General features: G+C 40.5%; 1 protein-coding gene across 20 annotated transcripts in view; it reads right to left on the bottom strand.

The window, feature by feature from the left end:
- The window catches only part of LOC135298834 (uncharacterized), a 344,053-nt gene that overhangs the window by 260,108 nt on the left and 68,844 nt on the right, over positions 1 to 15,101 (bottom strand). The gene's annotated exons all lie outside the window — the stretch shown is intronic.

Below are 15,101 nucleotides of genomic sequence, written 5' to 3'. Positions count from 1 at the left end.
ATAGCAAGGAGGAGCTTCTCCTATACTGTGCTGTCCAGTGAATGGCACTGTCACTCAACAGCCCAAAAACATAGGGCTGGGTATCTTTTACAGGTAGTGGAACATTTTCTGGAGACCTAGTTTTACTTTCAGAGTACATGAAGATACCTAGTTACTGCCAGTTTTATGGGATAAGTTTAGAATCTATTCTAATGCAAGATATAGTGTTCACACTGTACTAACATGCTGCAGTGATGTAGAGCTGTCCAACTTAAAGCAACCCTTGTTCTACTTTGAAGCTCTCAAAAAAAGCTGAAGTACACCTGTTAAGTGCACAGTAGCTTGTTAAGCAAGAGCAATCTTTGCTGAAGTAGCTCTCTGCCTGCATCTTCTGAAGATGTCCATGTCAGTCAAGAAGGAAGAAGGGGGACACTACACCTATATTTAAGGCTCAGAAGGAGAATGTGCTAAATAACAACAGCTCAGAAAGTTCCACCTCTCTACCAGCCTAGCCTATTTCACTAATTTATTGTTGAAAAATTTTGACAGTGATGGTGTGAACAGCCCCCTCATGCAGACTGATTAGTGGACTACAGCAGTAGCCTCAATTTTGAGTTAGTTCCTCCTTCCCTTAAACCTTCCCCATTCCACCCTGTCATAGGATCTGGTCAGAAACAGGAGCCATGAATGATCCTCACCTACCATAAATATTACACCAAATGAAGTTGTTTAATTACTTTGATGAGAATCTCTAAGTTTAGGGTAGGGAAAGACCTTAATACACACAGCTTTACAAGTGGAAGAGAGCAGGCAAACAGCTTTCAACAGTTCAGTCATGTCCTGGATGTGTGCACATCAGGGCAACCAGGTCACCCTTCCAGGGAGAGGAAAATATAGCAAAAGAGAAGGGAGGGAGAAGTCAAAAGTGTATGCTGAGAAAGAATCAATAATCTGGAGCAAAGGATGAGAAATTGAACAAACCCCTCTGAGCATATTTTTCATGCTCTAGCCAAGCATTTTACTGAAGAGAGAAGACAGCACGCAGTAGGAGCAAGCTTCCTGCCTTGCATAGCCTGGCATAAAGTCCAAGTTTTCCAAGTGGACACAGGGAGAGCCACAGGCTTACCACAAACACCTTTCAAATGTGATCTTGAAGTGAAGTAAGCATATTGTTTCTTCACTTTTGTCACTATGAACACTTTTTACACTGACTGTGACCCCTTTGCATTTCATAAATATAGACACATTTCCTTTAGATTTTAACTTCACCTGAACTAAAAGTTCTGTGAAGGCAAGCACATTTGTCAGTGTTTCGTGACCATTCACAGCAGATATGCAAAGGAGAAGCAACTTATGCTGAGATGTATTAGCCATGAAAGGTCTCTGACAGAAGTGGGGTATCAGATAGAACACCTAAAAACTCAGACTCCTAGGACAGTTTAAACTCCTTAAAATAATTTATGTGTTTTTAGCGTAAAGGGCAAAAGCCATACTTCCACTGCAAAAGCAAAGGAACACACATGAAAAAGCAAACAAAACCAACAAGCAACAGAAACCCAACAGGTCCTCTGAACACTCTCAGCCTGGGACAGTTAATTTTCTATTACAAGAGCTTATTTTTAGACGGAGAATAAAACAAGACACAGTTTTCACATTTCAGTGAAGGTAAATGCTTTGTTTTAACTCACCCTGCTAACTCGTGAGAAGATTAAAAACTGCTCTGGCATTGCTGAGCTTTTTAGTGAAGTTCACTGGCTCAAATTAAGAACAACCTGTCTTCTCCACAGCACCACCCACCTACCCCACACACACGTGTCAGCAATGGGAAGAAGCCATTCTACTTTGAGAACTGGTGTAAAGGGGCTCCTCACAGTGCTCATCTGCAGCCTGCCGGGGCTGCTAATCCCAACAACTCCAGTGAGAACAAAGCAGCACTAAACTCACTATTTGTGAAATTTTGCCTTGTCCACACAAAACTATTCATTGTAATTAGCATAAACCAGCAACTTTCACACTGTCCATGTCTCCTAGGAGTAGGCCCCACCAGTCACTAATGTAGTACAACCTGGGAACTTTTTCTCATCAATGCATATAATCCACAGAGCACAACTTGAACTCTAATAATTAAACCAGAATTAAGTTAACATGTTAAATCTGGTGGGTTTCTTCATTGTGAAAATATCAATTGGGTAACGTCAAAATGTTTAGAAATGTGTTTGAGCAAAAGATGAAAAAAATCAGAAGAATTTAAGAGAACTTACATTTTCGATTACTTTTTGTTTCAAAATTTCTTTCATTTAATTTTTAAAAATAAAAAAGTAATTTAATTTTAGGTTGTCTTAAGACAAAATGCAGTTTGTCCTGAAAACAATAGCCCCCTTCTATTCAATTCAGTTTTTTTTTAAATGGATGCAGATATGACAACAAAAGAAACTGTCTGGTTTTTCCCCACCCAGCATGAATAGGAAGAGAACATGTCAAGTATGCCAAGGCCATCTGAGCTTTCTTGAGTTAAAGGGTAGCTATGTAAAACATATTTCCAACATATAATATTTTTATTTGCAACAGATGATAAAGTGTTAATCAGACTTCAGGAAAAAAATGCAGAGCTGAGCTCCAGATCAAAACCTATCCTGAAAGAATTGGCGCACTCTCCTTCAGCAAACTTCTGATTTTGCATCCCTTTGGAGCACGTATTCTCCAGGTGTTTATTGCTGAATTCACAGCAAATGAACCCCTCATCCGTTCTGTCCAACTTCCAATCTTATTTTCTACCTGTGAGCTTTCCCCAAGCGATCACTAGCTCTAAACACTGCAGCGCTTGAGTTTAATGGCACTCCAGCTTAACAAAACTCTTCATGGTCATTAAGACAAAATGAGTGAATTAATTCAGAAACTCAAGAGCATTCAGCTGAACTGATATTAAACCTCAAAAATACATGAGCCAAAGTCCATTTAGGAAAAAAGAAGGCAAAAATGAGTAATAAGAAATAGGCACAATTCAGTTTTAATCTAACTAAAGCAGCTTAAGAAGAAAACACTCTAATGAAGCACTTAATGACTAGTTAAAATTATTTTAACAATTGATGAGTTCAGAGAGAATTTAAAAGATAATTTCCCTATCAAAAGCCTTATGTAAAGTCCCACCTCTACCTATTAAGTGCAAGAGTTTGGGTTGAGTTTCTCTGCAAAGCCACATCACAGAAAAGAGACAAGCAAGCAGTCTAGGGAAAGATAACATTCTGCATTTTATGCACACACAATATGCAAACAGAGTTAGTTTCATAGAGGCATAAAATTATCAGACCAAATATTAAGCCCAGTTCTTCTCAATCATCATCACAAGACTTACCAGGCTGAGCATGGCCCAGAGTAGAAATTAAGTCCAGACTCTCCTTCCTTCCTATCCAAATCTCACAAGCCAGAAAATTTCTCTCAGCATGGTATATAAAAACTTTAAGTATATAAAAATTTTAAGTAGAATGTGACATAGAATTAAAAAGGATCAAGAATCACTAAAATCCTTGTAATATGACAGACTTTGTCAGAATGAAACACTAAAATATTTCTAGCAATGAACCAAGATTGACGTTACAGAGAAATCTTGCAACCAATTTCAATTTGAACTTATAGCACCCTGGGGCTTCTTGAGCATGCAGAAGATAAACAAGGTGCCTACTCCCACCTCTTTTCCAGGTGATGCCAATATGCAAATCTTTCCAGGAAGGAGGTGGGGTGGGGGAACCCCTACTCTTTAATGATACTTCATCTATGTGGCTGCAGCATGCTCAAAATAATCAGTCAATTTCTACAAGTAAACTCACACTCTCAATTCCAATCTGAGCCCTGAGCAAAATATTGACTACCTCCTCCTGTACACATTTTCTTCTCTCCTGTTCCTCCAGTAGCTTAAAAAGTGAAATGAAGAGAGGTCAGAGGTCTACCCATACCTACTTGGTGCACTGGGTTAGTAAGTGCAATACCTGTTTCCATAGCAATGGAGAAATCTGACCAGCACTACAGCTCATCCTTGGTGCCCTACCCCCAAATGCCTTGCTTCTCCTTCACAGCTGCAGATGGTTTGCAGCAGGAGGTGAGGTCACCCACCTGAGATTCTCAGCACGGGGCACTGACCCACCACAGCCACTGAGAATGCAAGTCCCACATGGTGGCTCCAGATTTATTCCATCAGCCTAAAAGGAGAAATTGTTCCTCAGGCCCAACATTTGCCTTTTTTGCATGTTGCATGGTAACCTATTCTCTTTTGTGTTTCTCCTAAAAGGCAGACAGTTCCTCCAATCCTCAAGCACAGCCCTGCTCCCTCTAACTCTAGTCATGTTATAAAGAGTTTAAGTCTTCTTCCTAATAACCACAGGGCTTGGAATTTTGCTGAATGTGGTTAGCTCAGCTCTGCTTAGGCAAGCATCCAAGAATATGGACTCTAGGTATCATAAAGTTGGCCCTGAGCTCATGTGTTTGCATTAGAAATATGTTCTATTACTTCACAGTATGAGAAACGCTGCTCAGCAATTCAGCTTTTCATCTAAGCTGGCCGTACTAAAGCGGCAGCTCTGATACCTGATTCTCAGCAAGATAATTCCTTTACAGATGTTTTCATGGCCAACTGATTTCCCTCGTGTTTCACTCCAGTTACAGTCAGCATTGTTAATTTATTTTTCCTTCTACAAGGCAATAAACTGTTGCACATTTTCCCTGGAAGGGAGAGATATTACTGATTTATTTTGCATAACGGGAGACTATGATACCAACCCTTGATACAGATGAGCAAAACCACTGCAGAATCTTGAAGGAATCAACAGGGCAAATTGCAAAATATCACTAGCTTATCACATGACAATAGTATCCTCTGCCTTAACTTACTTCTTTGGTATCTTCAGAGCAATTTACTTGCACTATGTAAGTACTTTAACTGTATCTTTAGAGAAACCATGATGTTTAATGTTTCACGATTGCCACATGTCTGGAATTCGGATTGAAAATATACAAGTTACAGTAGCTATTCATAGCATAGTTCCATAAAAAGTTGGATTTGCCATGGTTGCAACATACAGGTGCCAAGGGCATGTAAAGCACTAACACAGAAGAAATCCTCTCTGATGATAATGAAGAAAAAAAATTACTTTCCAGAGGACCTTTCAATTCACACAAGGCAAACTGCATTGAGGAAAAACACTCTTCACTGACTGACCAGAAAAGCCTCTATTTAAAGCTCAGACATTTATGGTATCCCACAGAATAGTGAAACTCTGCATCCCCTTCAAAATCCCCATGTTTGCTCCAGGTACTGAACAGATGAGGTAATAAGAGGGACTGGAGAGGAGGAACTGATTTAAATTGTGCTTGCTGCTAAGACAGGTTGCCTTCTCAACAGTAGTCAGGTCCTTTAATTATTGATAATTACATGGAATTGCTGTTCTAGAACAGCACACAGAACTAAAGAAGTGGGACCAGTCCATATGCTCTGTGGGAGGAAGTCACTTGAAATGTTTGTACTGTGATGACACAAGGTTAATTCTTTGGATTCACAGAGTCATCCTAGACCTGCTAGAAAGCAGCCAAGAAGCAAATACAACTGCTGCAGATTAAATATTTCCTGGCAAGCACATGGCAAAGGGCTTCTCTCCTCTGTGCCTGCACCCAGAGGACAGGCACACAGCACAGACACAGCCTGCTGTGCCCTGCTTTTCAGATAACAAAAAGCACAGTGGATAGGGAAGATTTCATAACTAGACCAGTTAAAAATGTCTAAAGTACTTCTTTGAAAATTCATCAGAAATAAGAGAAAGAGAGACAGAGAGGGAAGCTTCTACTGTTGGAGTATAATACAAGCAAGACTATTTCTTCCAGACTTTTCCCTTCTGATTATTTGCAATAAGAAAATAACAGCAAGAAAAGTGAGAGCAAAGGCAACAGATGACTGAATCCAAATCATTAATCTGACAATATTTATATTTTTGTCAAACTATTTTGTTCCAAAAATCTAAGAAAAACTTCCAATACCTCACAAATTTAATTTCCCAGAAAAATGATTTTTCAAATGGAGTATCTCACCACTAAACCAAAACACTGCATTCTGCAGAAAATGCAAAGATGAAATTACTGATCTGTTCAAACAGAGATTGTAGAGTTATAGTGTGGAATTCAGGGCCTGAAAACGGTAAGTTGTCTGAATTCATCAGGAAAACTCATGGCAAAGTCAGATGGTCTTTAGAGCACCTATTTGAAAAGTCATGTAGGCTTCATCTGGGCAATTCACCCAAGAGTTCTCACACTCAATCTTGTTCACGTAATGCTAGAGTCACAGTCTCCCATGTATGTCCCCTGGATCATCAGCATAACCAAAAAATATTGTAAAATATATGCCTCTTGGAAATTAAAGTCACTAACACCAGCATGTCACATAAAAAAAAGCAGGCAAATAACAATTTTGGCCTTTTTTCTTTCTCCGGTTTTATAAAGCAAATACTTCAAAAATGCATACCTTTTTGTAAAAGTACCGGCAAAGGCACTGCCTTCTGTCTATACACAGTGAGCCAAAGAAGTTGATTGCTCCCATTATAATGTGTTATGTTCTTTCTCCATGCCCCAAGGGACAGAAAAGTTCCTACAATCATACTCTCTGTCCTTACCCTGAGTAAGTTCTCAGTCCATATTAAACAACACCTGAGAGAGGTTTCAGAGGGACAGATCTGCCGGAGGGCAGGAAGGCCCAGGAGAGGAATCTGCATAGACTGGATCAACGGGACAAGGCCAACTGTGCAAGGTTCAACAAGGCCAGGTGCTGGATCCTCCACTTGGGTCACAGTCTCATTCAATGCTAAAGGCTGGCACATGTGGCTGGAAAGCTGCCAAGAAAAAAAAGACCTGGAGGTGCTGTTTGACAGTCGCTGAACATGGGCCAGTGTGTGCCCAGGTGGCCAAGAAGGCCAATGGAATCCTGGCCTGTATCAGCAATGGCGTGTCCAGCAGGACCAGTGATTGTCCCCCATGCTCAGCACTGGTGAGGCCACCCCTGAGATCCTGTGCTGAGCTCTGGGCCCCTGAATACAAGTAGGACATTGAGGTGCTCAAGAGAGTCCAGAGAAGGGCAACTGAGCTGGGGAAGGGTCTGAAGCACAAGATTTAAGAGAAGTGGCTGAGGGAGCTGGGGTTAGCCTGGAGAAAATACTCTCTACAACTGCCTGAGAGGAGAGTGTAGGGAAGTGGGGGTGGGTCACTTTGCCCAAAGTAACAAGTGACAGGACAAGAGGAAAGGGCCTTGAGTTGCTCATGGGAAGGTTGAAATTGGATATGGGGAAACATTTCTTCACTGAAAGGGTCATCAAGCACTGGAACAGGCTGCCCAGGAAAGTGGTTGATTCACCATCCCTTGAGGTATTTAAAAAGCTGTGTAGACTTAGGGAAACCACTTAGTGGTGAACTGAGCAGTGCTAGGTTAATGATTGGACTTGATGATCTTAGAGGTCATTTTCAACCTAATCAGTACTATGGTTCCATGATTATCGGGTTTGCAAGCTTGAATTATTTAAGCAATCTGCATGAACCTCTCAAATATGCAACCTCCAGCTTCCACTTAGGATACCTAGAAGACAGATGACATCCTTTGAAGCTGAGTTCTACCCCAAACCAAGGGCACTATGAACATAAAATTCTGTCCCACAGTGTCCCCAGACAGATTAAGGATTCTGTGCTATCAGCATTTTCCAAAACAGTACTGAAGGAGAGAAGTAACGTCTAGGTCTATAAATTTCCCTGGTTAAAGAGGAAAATGAGACTAGAAAATAACAAGGTGAAGTGAACAAGCTCAGAGATTCAGCAGTGGAAGAGAGCAGAACTGCCTCAGAGATTTACCATGAAGAACATGGTGCATATCTTCATTTACCATGAAGAACTATGGAGCAGAGCCATCATCTCCATGAAAACTGTACCAGAAACAGCTTATCCTCAGAGAATCTTAGAGAAGTAACATTTTGTGCAAAAGAAGTAGACCAGGTGTTCCTGATGCCCAGGAGCTGCATCTAAGGTGACCTTTCACTGCAATTCCCAGGTACTTTCTTTGCACTGTGGGAATTATGATAACTCAGAGTTCAGTGAATTTTTATGATGCCACAGCTGAATCATGAGAGGAAGACTTACAAGCAGTGGGAACACATTCAAGCAGTTATTAGCTGGCTGTGAGAAAACTTGATCAATAAGAAGATAAGATAATAAGAGGATTCCCTTTGCTCTGTTCCACTGCTCCTTGTTTACTTATCCACCACCATTTTGCATTGCTAATTCCCCAGCAGTGCTATTGCTACTTGTTCAATGTACTGTTTAAGCAACATGCAGTACTTCAACACATCTGACCATTTCACATATTTTCTAGGAATACACTGTAAAGTAAACCAAAAACCAAGACTACAATCCTTTGCTATCATGGGTCCTGATGAAATCAGAATCAGCTTTAATAAACTCTGCGAAAGACAATCAGCAGGCTCAATAACTCATAAGCAAATAAAATAAAAAGGACACTTTGCACCAAGTTTTTGCATTGTTTCCCTTCTAATAATATTTTTTCCTGTGAAAAGAAAAAGGGTGGGCAGGGAGCCTGAGAACATAGTGTGCTTTCTTTTAATTCATGAATGCTTGTCAAACTGTGTGCTGTCCTAGTAAACCCTGCTGTGCTTTGTGTACCCAAGGCTTGCAGGATAATCTGGGATGGAACATTCACTATATGAAATATCACCATCTTCTGCCTTGGAGACTGGGGTGTGACACAGCTGTCTGGAGCATTCTAGAAGAACCAAGTTTATTATTTCTATGTTAAACTCCTCGTGACCACCTCAAAGAGTGCAGCTCTTCCCTCTTCCTCTTAAAAGCTTTTTCTTATGAATTCGACCTTTATGAAACTTTAAAGGATTACTTCAGGTTTCTCCTAAAGCATTCCCACAAAATTCAGTGCAGCTTAGTCATCTCATAGCCTGGACAAAATGGCCTGTACTGATGAAGAAAACAAGGTCCATAGCAAGCTCTGAAGCCAAGAGCACCAAAAAGCCTCCTTCTCCTGCATTGCTGACTATAATACATTTCAAAAACAAACAAACACAAACCAAGAGCAGCAGCAAAACCATGCAAAAAGCCACAAAACAACGCCCCACACCACTGAACTCTTGTCTTGCACACATTCAGTCGCTCAACACAGTCCCTGAGGAGATGCTAATTCAATGGCTGGCTCGATACTGCCTTAAAAGCATGGCATGGAGCCAAAGAACATAAATTCAGCCTCCAGGTTTAGAGCTATGCTGACATGGTTGTACTGCCTTCAGACTTGGTGATAGGTCTGTCAAATCTAGCTCCTTATTTCTGCTTCACAACTTGCGCACGGTGAAGGTGTGTCCAGCATCTGCCAAGACACAGTCATACAAGTTTGATTTTACTTCTGGTGAAATATTTCATTGTTCAATCAAGTGGGTGCAAAAAAGAAAGTGTGTGTCTAACTGCAGTTCACAAATCAGCTCAAGTACATGTCTTCCAAGCTGGAATGAGCCAATTTTGACCAAAATTCATGGGCAGACACTCTCCTCTGAGACATGACTACATTAAAGAGATATGTAGATCCCAGGACTCCTGCATCTCAGCTCTCTCCCCCATTCCTTTTGCTCCAGTGAGGTTATTATTTCCTGATGGCTTATAGCAGAAACAAATCTCCCCACTGGGTAACTAGAAAAGTACAGTCAGAGACCCCATTAATCTTCTTTTCCCACCCTATGCACTTTTCAACAGAGCCCTGCATAATCTGCACAGCTCATGCAGAATCACAGAATCAACAAGATTGGAAGAGACTCTCAAGATCATCTAGTCAAGCCATCATAATCACCCCTGAAACATATCCCTGAGTGCCACATCCAGGCACCTCCTGAACACTTCCAGAGACAGTGACTCCACCTGTCCCCTGGCAAATTTATTCAAGTGCCTAAACACTCTTCCAGTGATTTTTTTTTTCTTTTTAATAAAATCTAATCCAAACCTCTCCTGGCAGAGTACAAATATGGAAGTGAGTTTCTTACCCTGTAACCCACTTCACAGTACAGCTCTGGCTGATGTGATGCACTTAACACCAAAGTTTATCAACACTTCTGTGAATCCTAAATAATAGAGCAAAGATCAGAAGGCAGCATATCCCCCTGGTACTACTGAACACAAAGAATCTCTTTGATTGCAGGGCAGAATATTTTGCTCTCATCTCAACTTTACATTCAGCTACATGCTGAAACAAAGGGCTGAATGCTGACTCTGCCCTGACTGTGCACCCACCCACATCACTGTGCATCACAACAGCTTCTTCAGCCAGCCATGCTTTTGAGTCTCACACAAAGCATAGGAAGGAGTGAGGATCTGTAGCTCTGCCACTCACATGACAGTTCATACCTGCATCTGCCTCACTGGTAATCTCAGCTACAGCTGCTCCCTGGGGCTGAGAGCCTCCCTGCCATACACAGGCACCATCTAACCTGCAGCAGTCCTCATCTCCACAACAACTTGGGGACACTGCAGATCAATTAACAACTTGGGAAAGGCACTCCACAGAAACATGGGAAGTCTTGTGATCTTCAGTGTTCAGTTCCATGGGGATCTGAGCTTTTCCCAAAAAGGAAACTGCTAGTTTGCCTGTTTGCAGGGAAATCTTGAAGACATATTCTGAAGCTTGAAATGTCAGAGAAATTATAAATAAATAAATGGTTTGGAGGAGGATGAGTTTTCAGTGGGTTAGTATTTTGTGTCAGTCAACTACTTGGGATTCTGTAAGAGCAGAGAATAAATAAATAAGGTTTTTGATCAAATATTGGGAAGCTCTGACTAAACTGATACATTAGAAACAAGGAGTGCTTCCAGAAATGCAACATAAGGCCACATGCACCCTGTCACATCCTGTATGCTCCAGCAAAGCTCAGGAACTGGTCTGGGAGCATTGTCACTTAGGCACCATGTAACAGATGAGTGCTTTGTACCAGGGCTCCCAGAGGGCAAAGACAGTGAGGCTGGCTATTATTAGCACAAAGAAAAACAGCCTTCTTTGAAATATGTGCCTCTCCCCTACTCAGTAATCAAGGCATGGGTGTGGAGTGTGTTTGAGTTATTTGGTTTGGGTTTTTTTCATTTTGTTTGGGGATTTTTGGGCAGGGGGGTGCTTAGATATTTGCTTGGCTTTGGAGTTTTGGGGTTTTTTGTTTGGGTTTGGTTTGGGGTTTTTTTTTTTAGAGAGATGGTGAACTGCAGTTCAAGATCCAGTTACAGTTTTGCAAAATTCTGCATGCAATATTGCTACCTTCTCTACTTCAGTATTCCTTTAACTGTGGAAAATTATGTTGGCAACTCAGTGAGCTGGAGCTCATGATTTATTACCCATGCTTGGTAATTATGGGATCCATCCCCAGTTCAAGTGTTTCAGCTCATTTCTAGAGACAACAGGTGCAAGCAGCTGGAATTTCAGAGCCATTTGAGCCATGAGAGTCCATCCATATTTAGTCTAGCAGTTAAAAGAAGTTCATTTTTCTGAGTTGATTCACCAAACTGATAAAAGCCATCTTGAATTTAAAAAATACCTAGTTTATGAATTTCATTGAAGCATGGATTAAGCTGCTGAAAAAAATTCATTTTCCAGTCTGAAAAAGGTGGTTTCTCACCATTAGAACTTAAATATATATATATCTATCTCATTATTTTATTGGCCTAAGGTGATGATTTTTAAAGCACAGAAATTCAGGAAAACCAGAATTTTACTGAAAATTAATTCTGTCTCACTCAATTTTCCTTTTTAAGAAGTTCTGGGTTTTGGTGCAGAACTGACTTTTGATGTAAAACCTTCTCAAAAGAACATAGTGCTATATCATCTCCATTCTTCTGTGTCAAAGAAACTGAAAGTTATACTTGAAAAGGACAATGAAGACAATGAAGAGTTAAAAATATGCGCCATTTCCTGAGAAAAAGTGTAGAATTTCTGTAGAGAATAAAGTATAATTGCCAGGCATTGATAAATTGTGTAAGAAATGCTATTGATGATTCATACCAGTAGAACTTGCTGCTAAATAAACTCTGACCTTGATACTCAAGAGACCCACTTAGAACATCCTGCAAGACAATGATATATTTCTCCACACTAACCTTTGTTAGTAGTCTGCCTCTTCAGCTCCTTGAAACAAGCTAGTTCCAATTAAAGAGGAGAAGTGGAACTGTTTCATACATTTGTTTTAGTGACAGGACACATAGGGGTTATGATGTCATAGTGCCAAGAATATTGGGCAAGAAAACCTGGGTTTGGGTTTTCTTTAACTTTCAGATATATATCATTGCAACACTGCAGAAAGTATTTCCTTCTTTATTTAAAAAAAAAAAAAAAAAAAAGAAAAAAAAAAGGTAGAGCAAAAACAGCATTAGAAGCTGAAGCTTAGAGCTGAAAGGAGCCCAGTTGTGGCCACTATCCCAAACAATTCTCACCATGCCAAAAAAGGGACATTATCATTATTCCACAGTTCAGTTTCTGAACTAAAATGTGGAGAGAATACAAAATTTCTCTGAATTCCAGTTTGTTAAGTCTTACCATGTGCATGGGGAATTCACATACAACTTAGTTAGGATCTATCCCACCCAAAGGGCAAGTCCCAGTGAAAGAAGAGCCGCCAGAGAAGACCACCACGAGATGGCAGAGTCATCAAGGACAACTCAAAGAGAAAACAAGTCCCTCCTGCTGAAGGCAAGACAGACACTGGGGAAAATGAGAACAGAAAAAGACCAGTACATTTTGGATGCTGACCTAAACTCTGAAGTGGAGTGAATCAAGATTTTGAAGGAGCACCTACAGCACTTTTCTATAGGAGAAAAGACTCCACACAGCTCCTCAACTGGTTCTTCCTAATGGCATTATTTTCCCACAGAATATTGAAGATTCATGTCCAAACAGCAGCAGCAGTACAAGTAGAAATCATTATTTATCAGTCTGGGAACTGAGGAGTGAATGATTTCATTGACTCATCCATGTCATTCTGTTGAAAACACTGTTCACCATAGAACACAAATCCAGCAAGTGCTTGAGAACCTCACGAAACACGTCACAGAACACTTGGCAGCACCAAACCAAAGCAAAGATTTCCCAGCAGGCTTTGTACAGACCTTTAATGCAAAACACCAAAAGCCACACCACTGACAATAGAACAGGAGAGGTGCAGGGTGGCACCTATAGCCTGTGTCACTTTTCCTTTGCAATTGGAAAATTAATCCATAAAAGTCTTATTATATGTATTTAAGGTCCTCCATTCTTTGTTTCTGAGACAATCACAGAAGAGAGACAAAAGTTACAGTGGGGGCAAAAAGTGAAGACTTTTAGACACACTTCTTAATCCCTGGATAGCAGCAAGAAAGGTGGAAGTATTGAATCTGCACTCTGCCATGTAAACTTCATCTCTGATGAACAGAGACTTCATCCTTTGAGGAAGAAGTTCCTGAGGAAGCAAGCTGTGAAACACAGCCTTTTATCCTAGAGCTTCAGGCAATTTAGGATCAGGATGCAAAGAACAGCCAGGATGGACTCACTTAGTGTCGAGCAGGGAGCCCACACAGCAAGTAGAGGACACAGGCAATCCAATCATGGAAGTGAACAGCTAGGGAAGTATGGCATGGTGCAGTTTGCCAAAGGAGATGAAACACAGAGGGAGGCAGGAACAAGGGAAGAAGCAGCAGTGATGGAAGCAGATGGGATATAGGGGATGTTTCATAGGGTAGCATGAGAGACATTAACATGTTTGAAAGCAAAGAGAAAAGACAATGACTGGTGCAGAGAAGCACTGAAGGGATGTAGGAAACAGCATGGCTGGTGAGAAGAGGGAACAAGCAGAGTCAAGGGAGTTGCTTTCATCCTCATATATGCTGAAAGGAAGTCTCAAAACATTTAGTTTTTCCTGTGAGGGAAACTTTGTTCTCCCATCACATCCAAAAGGGAAAGCAAGCCTGGTGAGGACTCAGTTCTGAACTTCCCCAGTGTGCAAGGCAATCTGCTTCAGGCTGACTTCCCTTTGTTTTTAAAGCCTGAGCAGCATCCTGCTATGCCTATGACTATCAAATAATGATGACAGAATCAAATCACAAATGAAAGAATGAAAAAAATCCCTTGTGTTATGGCATTTCCTTTATGAGTAATTGGTGCCTGCAAATGAGGACTACTTGCTGTATTCCCAATACACACGCAGTCATTAGCATTTCTGGTTCTTGCCTCAGTTGCAGTCAAACTGAAGCAGGAAAAACTCAGCTATGGGAAGAAGTGATGAAGTTAACTGACAACTGTTCTCGTTACCTTGCAATTTATTTTTTAAGATCGGTCCTGCTTGCTATTAAAAATGAATTTCAGGTATTCAGGATGGATTCCACAGTAACTCCATTTGTTTAAGTGAAATAAATGAAACTCTCTTTCTCCTGCAAGCATTCAGTGATGAAAAAGGCCAAAAAACATTGATTGCTTGTTTTACATATAGAGCTGTAGTATGCATAAACAATATGAGCAGTAAATAAAAATTTCTTCCTGGCTGCATAGAAAAAGTAATTTTATCCAGTTGAATATAAATCTCTTTCCTTCACCTCACATGTTTTGCTTTTGTTAAGGACACTGCAGGAAATTTCATTATGAAATGAAGTTGGTAAATGAAACTTCAGTTAGTTTCTGTAGAAGAGAACCACTGACCTCTTTGAACCCAAAGGCTCTTATTACAGACACTAATTGTTGCTCTTTCCTACTTTCCAGTTCTGCTGTGCCATTATCAGAAATTAATTCACCTCATTTGTCACTAACCCTTCTCAGAACAGACTTTTATACATTGCTGATAGTTCAAAAGCTGCTGCAGTAGGTTTCCACAGTGACTTTTATGTCTTTAAAAGAAAAAGTGCACTTGAGGAGGAGTACATATAATGCACAGAAACCTACTATTAAGCACAGGCTTTTGGGTAATCTTCCACATATTTTAAGAGATTGTGCATTTTCCATTTCACTTTATCATAATCTTCAAATCTTACAAGCTTGTGGATTTTGCACTCATATGTATTAAAGGGAATAGACTTCCTTATGTTACAAGTCT

This window comes from Passer domesticus, chromosome 4 (genome assembly GCF_036417665.1).
Source record: "Passer domesticus isolate bPasDom1 chromosome 4, bPasDom1.hap1, whole genome shotgun sequence".
Taxonomy (NCBI): domain Eukaryota; kingdom Metazoa; phylum Chordata; class Aves; order Passeriformes; family Passeridae; genus Passer; species Passer domesticus.
Note: the sequence above shows the minus strand (reverse complement) of the source record. Positions and strands in the feature narration are given on the sequence as shown.